Raw genomic sequence first — 8,770 nt, 5'->3', positions numbered from 1 at the left:
AACTTCAAGCAGGCTCCACATTGTCAGTGCAGAGCCTGATGCGGGGCTTGAACTCATGAACCACGAGATAATGACCTGAGCTGAAGTTGGATGCTTAGCCAACTGAGCCTCCCAGGTGCCCTCATGTCTTGGCTGTTGTAAATAATGCTGCAAAGAACCTGAGCATACAGATATCTTTTGGAGATAGTGATTTTTGTTTCCTTGTTTTCAGCATCTTATTTGAATCATGTCTTCCCTGTGACATTGGCACTTGTATAATCCCCATTTTACAGATGGGGAAACCAGGATACAGAGAACGTAAGTAACCTGCTCAGGGTTACAAATCATATATGATAGAACTGGAATTCAAATCCAGGAAGTCTGGCATCAGAGCAGACAACCATGTTGCTCCTTTGACTTCAGCACCAGTGAAGTCTGGTCTTTTCAATACATTTACAGCCAGCTCTTGGCATAGCAATGTCAAACGTGATGCCAACAATTTAATATATAAGGGATTTCAAAGGCATACCTCTGGGGAACTCATGATTTCCGCATTGTAGGAAATAAATTACTGGCTTGGTGTCTTCAATTCAGATCACAAGCGCAGTCTTAGCAGTGGGGTGGCAGTGGTAGTAGCATTTACCTTTGTTGTTGTTGTTGTTGTTGTTAATTTCATGGAGGGTTTATTAGAATGAGATGAAATCAGCCACAGTCAGCAGTGACTTTCTCCCATTTTGGACAATTTATAGCATTGGTTAGAGCTTCCTTATGTTTAATATCATTGCTCATCTAAAAACGTGTACTATTTCCCAACGAGTGGTACAATGATCACTGAAGGCTTGATATAATTTTAGATGGCACACAGATAAACATTTTTTTCTATTTTAATAGCTGCATATTTATTTTAATGTAAATCAGGAAAAATAGGTATCTATCCTACCCTTGAAACTCATGGGTATTACAGTTTAGAATAATGCTAAGATAAAAAGTGGGGCCAGTGTGATGAGTTGGCTCAGTCAGAAGAGTATGCAACTCTTGATCTTGGGGCTGTGAGTTCAAGCCCCATTTTGGGTGTAGAGATTACTAAAATAAATAAATAAATAAACTTAAAAAAAAAAAACCTGAGACCAATTTGAAGGAAAATGTCAAAGAAATAATAGTGCAGGTGACACTCAGATATGAAAAATATGAATGGAAAATGTTTGGGAAATAATTATTTTAGGCTAAAAAAAGTTTTGATAGTCAGATAACAGTGAGTTCATATCCTAGATCTGCCCCTTATGAAGATTAAATAAGATAAGATTTCTAAAACACTTGGCTTAATAAATCTTTGGCTGTGTTATTTCTCTAATTTATCTTGTTTTAGTCCTGTCTCCTTAATTAGATTGTAAAAACTTTCAATGACAAAAAAAAATACACTTTGCAAAGTAAAAAAGCTGGTACTAGGTAAAGCATATAGCAAGGTCAATGAAAATGATATTTGTCCTCTACATATTTATAATCTAAAGTAGTCTCCAGGAAGCCGTAAGAGACTCTTAAATGTAGATAACAAACTGAAGGTTGCTGGAGGGGAGGTGGGTGAGGAAATGGGCAAAATGGGTGATGGGCATTAAGGAGGGCACTTGTTGGGATGAGCACTGAATGTTTTATGGAAGTGATGAATCACTAAGTTCTACTCCTTAAACCATTATTAAAAAAAATTCTTTTTAATGTTTATTCATTTCTGAGAGATAGAGACAGACAGAGCACAAGTAGGGAAGGGGCAGAGAGAGGGAGACACAGAATCCGAAGCAGGCTTCAGGCTCTGAGCGGTCAGCACAGAGCCCAACGCGGGGCTCGAACTCACGAACTGTGAGATCATGACCTGAGCCGAAGTAGGATGCTCAACCAACTGAGCCACCCAGGCCCCCATCCTTAAACCATTATTATACTATAGGTTAACTAACTTGGATTTAAACAATAAAAAAAACAGTATTATTCATCATATTAAATGAACTTCTGTTTCCTGGAATTTGATAGCATTTCCATACACATATAGATAGGCTGGGATGGTTCACTGAGAAAGTGTAAGTATAATTCCTAATGCAACTTTCTTAGGAAATGAGAGATGAAGTCAGTGGGTAAGCAGTCTGAATTTTACTACTACTAAAAAAAGAAGGCATTCTTTCATTTGCCCAACTATAGAGTCATTGTGTCACTTCTTTCTCAGTCTAGTGCCAGCAAGACACATAAAAATTGGACAAAGAAATGACATTTAGTGAAAAACAGAGAGGGAGGCAATCCATAAGAAACTCAAATACAGAGAACAAACTTAGGGTTGCTGGAGGGGAGGCAGGTGGGGGGATGGGCTAAATGGGTGATGGGCATGAAGGAGGGCACTTGTTGGGATGAGCACTGGGTATTACATGGAAGTGATGAATCACTAAATTCTACATCTGACACCATTATTATACTGCACATTAACTAACTTGGATTTAAATAAAATTAAAAAAAAAAAAGAAATGACATTTAGTGGACAAAGGGTTTTTGGCAGGGAAATGGGCATGGCCCAGAATATTGGCAAATGATGCTGCCTTTCATCTCCTTTTGGGATTGAGATTGAATCCTGTGGTAGACGGACTGCCAAAAAAAAAAAAAAAATGCCTGCAGTTCTTCAAGTGCTTTGCAACGTGACTTTGTCAGCCATTAAGAGATGGAATCTTTTCCCCTACCTCTTGAATCTGGGCTGTCTTGTGACTTGATTTGGCTGCTAGAATGGGGCAGAAGAGACGGCATGTCAGTTCTAAGCCTAAGATCTCGCACACCTCTTCTTTCTCTCTTATTCTTCTGCCTTCACCATGAGAACAACACTGAACTAGCCTGCTGGGAGATGAGACAGCATGGGGAGCAGAGCTGCATCATCCTAGCTGAGGCCATCCTAGATCAACCATTTCCAACAGATTTTCCAGCTGGTGGCAGACACCTGAGCAAACCCAGCTGACATCCTATGAGCCCATTTCAGATCAGTCTAGTTGTTCAGCCATCCCTGAAAGGCATGAGAAACGACAAATGGTTGTGATTTGAAGCCACTAAACGCTGGGATGGTTTGTTATGCAGCATTATTATGGCAATAGATCAATGATGAAAGTACCAAGGGCAGATCTCATCAGTGACACAGGAAGTCTGTTCCCCTCCAACATGCACTCTTCCCCAGGTTCCTGCTAACTTTTGCATTTGCTGTCAATAGTGGCTTCAGTTACCTCCTCACCCAGACCCACAGAAGATAGGCTATGAGTTACTTACTTGGGAAAGGTGGCCAATTCTTGTGTTACAAATGTCCACAGGAAACCACACTCGTGTTCCCCTAGCCCAGAAAAGTAAGTCACTGACATGGAAAAAATCCAGACCTTTCTCTCTTGTTTCCATGCTTCTGTTTTAATCCATTTCCGCTCAATTCGCAACCATTCTGCTTTGGAGAGGGCTAGCAGAGAGTTCAGAATCAAGAAACCTGGAGTTGCACAGATCTGGGTCAGACTCTGGCTCTGCTGCTTACTAGCTCTGTGACCTTGGAAATGTCCCTTAACTCATTGACCCTCAGTTTCTTTGTACTAAAAATGGGGATTATGCTCTCTATCTCTAGGGTTATTGTGAGGAATAAGTGAAGTATGTATTCAGGACATATTAAGTGCTCAATAAATAGTACTTTTGACTAATTGGTTCGTTACTCGACCAGTTATCTACAATTCCCAACTCTAGGGCTTCCTTTCAGAGCTCTGTTTCGGATTCACACTGCCCGCTCCACCCCCAGCAGTATTCTCAGGTTGCTCAGGACCTGAGCTCAATCTCCAGTCCCTGTGAGCACCCAGCCTCCTGTACTCTACATCAGTCTCCTGGTGCAGATTCACCTTGGATTGGCACAGAATGGCATCAAAGCCTTTTTGCAAATGGGTCAGTGGGCAAGCCTGCCTTCCAAAACCCCAAGCTCTACTGACCGCTTGCTATTATTTTCACATGATGCAATGTTCCCTCTCCCCTTTGGAGCAGTATTAAGTTTCCTTCCATTCCCATACACTTCAGAGACTGCTGTCCCTCTCACATTTCAGACGCTGACCCACTCCTTTGCACTTTTCCCCTCTGCTTGTCTGGAGACCTGCATAATGAAATTCAGACAGTGGTGACTGCTGGGCTCTGTCTACTTCCCCTCAGTATGGGCGGCGAGGGCTGGGCCGCTCAGCCTTGCGGGGAGCGTGCTTCTCCCATGGCCTGGACATAAAACTGGGCAAGAGCAAGCCTGGTGACTTCATTTCTTTTTGTCAGATCAGAGGTCCCTCACTCTGAGGAGGAAGGCAAACACTTTTGATCTGACTGTGGGGGGAGGGGCGGGGTGGAGAATACATGTGATATATAAAATGAAACACGCTTTCCAAAAACAACAAGGCTGAGTCATAATAACTTACATTTGTGGCGCACTGTAGTTTGGAAAACTCTTTTCACACGCATTGTCTCGTTCAATTCTCACAACAGCCCTGGGAGGCAGACGGGACAAGGATTAACATCCCTGTTTAACCATGAGGTCACACGGCAAGTTGGGTGACAGAGTCCCAGCCCACACTCAGGTCTCTGGACCCCACACCCAGCCCTCCATCCTCTGTATTATGCTGTCCTCTCTCTTGTATTTCACACCATGACTTAGGCCCAACATTTGTAAAACTTTCCCATAGAAACATTCCTTATGGCAGAGGGGAACGAATATCCTGGAAATGCAAAATTACTACCAGATTCTGTGTTTTATCTTTAAAAAATTTTTTTAATGTTTATTTCTGAGAGAGAGAGAGAGAGAGAGAGAGAGAGAGAGAGAGAGAAAGAGAGCAGGGGAGGGGTAGAGAGAGAGAGGGTGATAGAGAATCTGAAGCAGGCTCCAGGCTCTGAGCTGTCAGCATAGAGCCCAATGTAGGGCTTGAACCCACGGACCATGAGATCATGACTTGAGCCAAAGCTAGATGCCTAACTGACTGAGTCACCCAGGTGCCCCTCTGTGTTTTATCTAAAAAGATTCACTCAAACTATGAATTTTAATTTAATAATTATGTCATATTATATTAGATATAGTTTATGTTCTTTAAATTTGTTTTAACGTTTATTTATTATTGAGAGACAGAGAGAGACAGAGCATGATCTGGGAAGGGGCACAGAGAGGGAGACACAGAATCTGAAGCAGGCTCCAGGCTCTGAGCTGTCAGCACAGAGCCTGATGTGTGGCTCGAACTCACAAACCACAAGATCATGACCTGAGCCAAAGTCAGATGCTTAACCAGCTGAGCCACCCAGGTGCCAGATATAGTTTATATTCTTAATATAAAAGTAAGGTTTTATTGTAGCTTCTTTCAGATAAATACTTCAGGAACATAGCTTTGCTTAACCCCTGGTAACTGTGGAGGTTTGCGCCACTAGGTTCTAGACACTTCCAACCAGTTGGCAAGATAAGTGTGCAACAGACACTCACATAACCACAGCAACCACCTGAAGAAATGCTTTATTTTAGCCCTTACCCCAGTGAGGATGTTATTTTTTAATTGGTATTGTTGGCTGGGTCTTCCTTTAAACCATCTGCCTCAAGCATTCCATCCTATGTTGACAATGGAAAGACACATGTTTGTAAGGTATGTTTAGCATCTGAGAGGCTGAAAGAATGAGCTTTTGGGCATTGCCAGATGCACTGAGTGCATGTGCAGAGCAGAAAACATGCTCTCTAGACAGAAACACAAACTGGGGAGCAAGCCCAGCCACACAACTGGCTGTGGGACATTCAGTTGGAGGGGCTGAACACAAGATTTAGGTCCTTGGAGTGGTTGTAAGCTCTGTGTAGTACCTTACATAACCCTTTGGGCAACTCTTCCTAGGCAGAGTGTTGATTCCACCATCACCCAGGGAACACTCTCCTCTCCACTCCCTGCAAGAAGCCAAGGATCTCTAAATTGTCACTCTGACTCCAAAGGGCTCTGCTGACTCCAGATAGCATTGCCAACATTGGCTGATCATCTCAGACCCTTGCTAGTGGGCTGTTTGCTCCAGAGAGGGCTCCTGGTGCCAGCAATCTGCACAGGTGTTAGGGACAATTGCAGCGCGCTCATCAGAACAGATGACACATAGCCTCGAGTCAGACGTGGGGAGACTGCAGTGACAGCTGATTCCTTTGGTGTGGGTTTTAAGAAAATGGGAATATATTCCAAAGTGGTCTTGTGTTTGATTGGTTGCAACCATGGACTTGAGATTTACTGAAGGAAGGAAAGAGGGATGATCTCCATAGCTAGCACGTATGTAAGCCTCCTATGTGCCAAGCACTAATCTAAGCATCAAATGCATTAGCTCATTATCTTCTCACCACAGTCCTACAAGGTAAGTGCTATTATGGTCATCCCCTTTTCATGAGTAAAGACACTGAAGCACAGAGAGGGTAAGCAACTTGCCCAAAGTAAATGATTAGTATGTATCAGAACTGGAATTTTAACCCAGGGACTCCACACTTTGAACCATGCTATACCACATCTCACAACCTACAAGTGTACCCAAGAATAATAGTTACAGAACCTTCTTTAGTCATATTTATATCAAGCACTGTGCTGAGGGCTTGACATGCTCTATGTCCCATAATCCTTAAAACATTCCTGGAGAGAAAGTCCTGTCGTTACTTCAATTTTCTTTTTCTATTTTTTTATTTTTTATTTTTTTAACATTTATTTATTTTTGAGACAGAGAGCATGAACAGGGGAGGGTCAGAGAAAAAGGGAGACACAGAATCCAAAGCAGGCTGCAGGCTCTGAGCTGTCAGCACAGAGCCCGACGCAGGGCTCGAACTCACGGACTGCGAGATCATGACCTGAGCCAAAGTCAGACGCTTAACCGACTAAGCCACCCAGGCGCCCCATTACTTCTATTTTCTAAATGAGGAATCTGAGGCTCAGAGATGCTAACTTGCCAGATGTTCCATAGCTAGTAAATGACTCGAAAGCCCATCCTTTTAATCATTCTATTTTACTGCCTTCCATGTAAACTGCATAAACTTTAAATAGCACAAAACAAATGAAACAGTTTTGCAGAGAATCTCCTTTGTAGTCTGGACACTAAATAGATATAAATTGATTTCCAAGAAAATGTCATAGGATTTGAGATCTGGGAGGTAGGCGATATAAGGAAAAGCAAAGGACCCTGAGCTTGTGGTCAGAAGATCTAGGTTCAAATCCCATCTTTGGTGCTCACATTTCAGCCTCAGTTTCCTCATTTGTAAGATGGAGGTGATGGCAAAACCTACCTGTGGGAGGTAAATGATAAGGCATATGTGGTACTGTTATTATTTAACATGTGCAAGTTGGGTTTTTGTTTTTTTGTTGTTATTGATGTTTTTGTTTTTGCATTATAGTTCACTCTTGGTATTGTACATTCTAAGGATTTTGACAAGTATATAATAGTATGTGTCTACCATTCTAGTATCATGAAGAAGTTTTAGTATTCTAAAAATCTTCTGTGCTCCATCTATATATCCCTCCTTTGCCCTCCCAATCCCTAACAATCACTGATCTTTTTACTGTCTCCATAGTTGTACCATTTCCAGAATGTCCTGTAGTAGGAGTCATATAATATGTAGTCTTTTCACATTGGCTTCTTTCACTTAACAATATACACTTAAGTTTCCTGTATGTCATTTCACTGCTTGATGGTTCATTTCTTTTCAGTGCTGAATAATATTCCATTGTCTGGATCATTATAGCTTATGTATTTATTTATTTATTTATTTCCGAATCAATACAGCTTTTACTGCATCTTTAAAATATCACAAACAAGTCTGAAAAATCATCTGGCATCTTGCTGTTCCTGTAGCTGGACAACTTAGATCTTATTCATTAGCTTGCGGAACTGTTCCTTTTTCAGAAACATAGACACCATCTGAAAATTTTCTGATATCTTTGTTTTAACTGTTGTGGCTTGCTAAATCAAAGCAGCTGAGTTTGTTACAAGTTCCGTGTCATTTCCTTCAAGAACTAACTCATCTTTGTGGGCTTGAGATACCGAACAAGCAACACCTGGCCTCATCCGAACTCTGTGGATGTATTTTTTTTCACCCAAGAAACTGCAAATTTCAACAAGAGAACCATTCTCCTGAATAACAACATTGATGGGGAAGTGAGCACACACAGACTTCATCTGGTATGGAATCCCAGTGTGGCGCCCTTGATCATGTTCTGCACATGACTACAGATAGTGTGAACAGCAGCCAGCTCTCTCCTCTCCTATTTCCCCATCACTTGTCAGTTCGGAGCCTCTTCTTTTTCTTTCCAAGGAGACAGAGCTCTACATTGATGTGATTGAAGTCCCTTCACAGGGTTCCTCTAGGGCCCTTCACGATAACGGTGGGTCCCTTCAGAGTGATGTGGACATTTCCTGGAATGTCAACAGTCTGATTGCTGAGAAGGGTCTTCATTCTTGCAGTAGATGTGACAAAGAGCTATAGTTTACTTATTAAGGTTTTTTTTAAAAATTTTTAGCCCAATTCTTCTAATTTTATAGATGAGAAAAGTGAATCCTAAAGAAGTTAAGAAAACCTGCTCAAGTCCTACAGCTAGTTGGTGACACAGTCATGACTCAAAAGTGACTCTTCGACCTCTAATCCAGCACTTCTGCTACTTTAGTGGGCTGGTTTTCTGACATTTTCTAGAGTTTGTGTTTTAGGATCTCCTTTCACTATTTGCATCCATTTGCTAAACTACTGTTTCTCTCATAGTTGCGGAATTAGAGGTCAAAAAGAGTTTGGATAAGG

At 41.7% G+C, this 8,770-nt stretch overlaps 1 pseudogene; it reads right to left on the bottom strand.

The window, feature by feature from the left end:
- Nucleotides 1-7,849: 7,849 nt before the first annotated feature.
- On the bottom strand, nucleotides 7,850-8,434 carry LOC109266630 (60S ribosomal protein L9-like; annotated as a pseudogene).
- Nucleotides 8,435-8,770: the final 336 nt, after the last annotated feature.

Source organism: Panthera pardus, unplaced genomic scaffold (genome assembly GCF_024362965.1).
Source record: "Panthera pardus isolate Hobbes unplaced genomic scaffold, ASM2436296v1 HiC_scaffold_11, whole genome shotgun sequence".
Lineage (NCBI taxonomy): Eukaryota > Metazoa > Chordata > Mammalia > Carnivora > Felidae > Panthera > Panthera pardus.
Note: the sequence above shows the minus strand (reverse complement) of the source record. Positions and strands in the feature narration are given on the sequence as shown.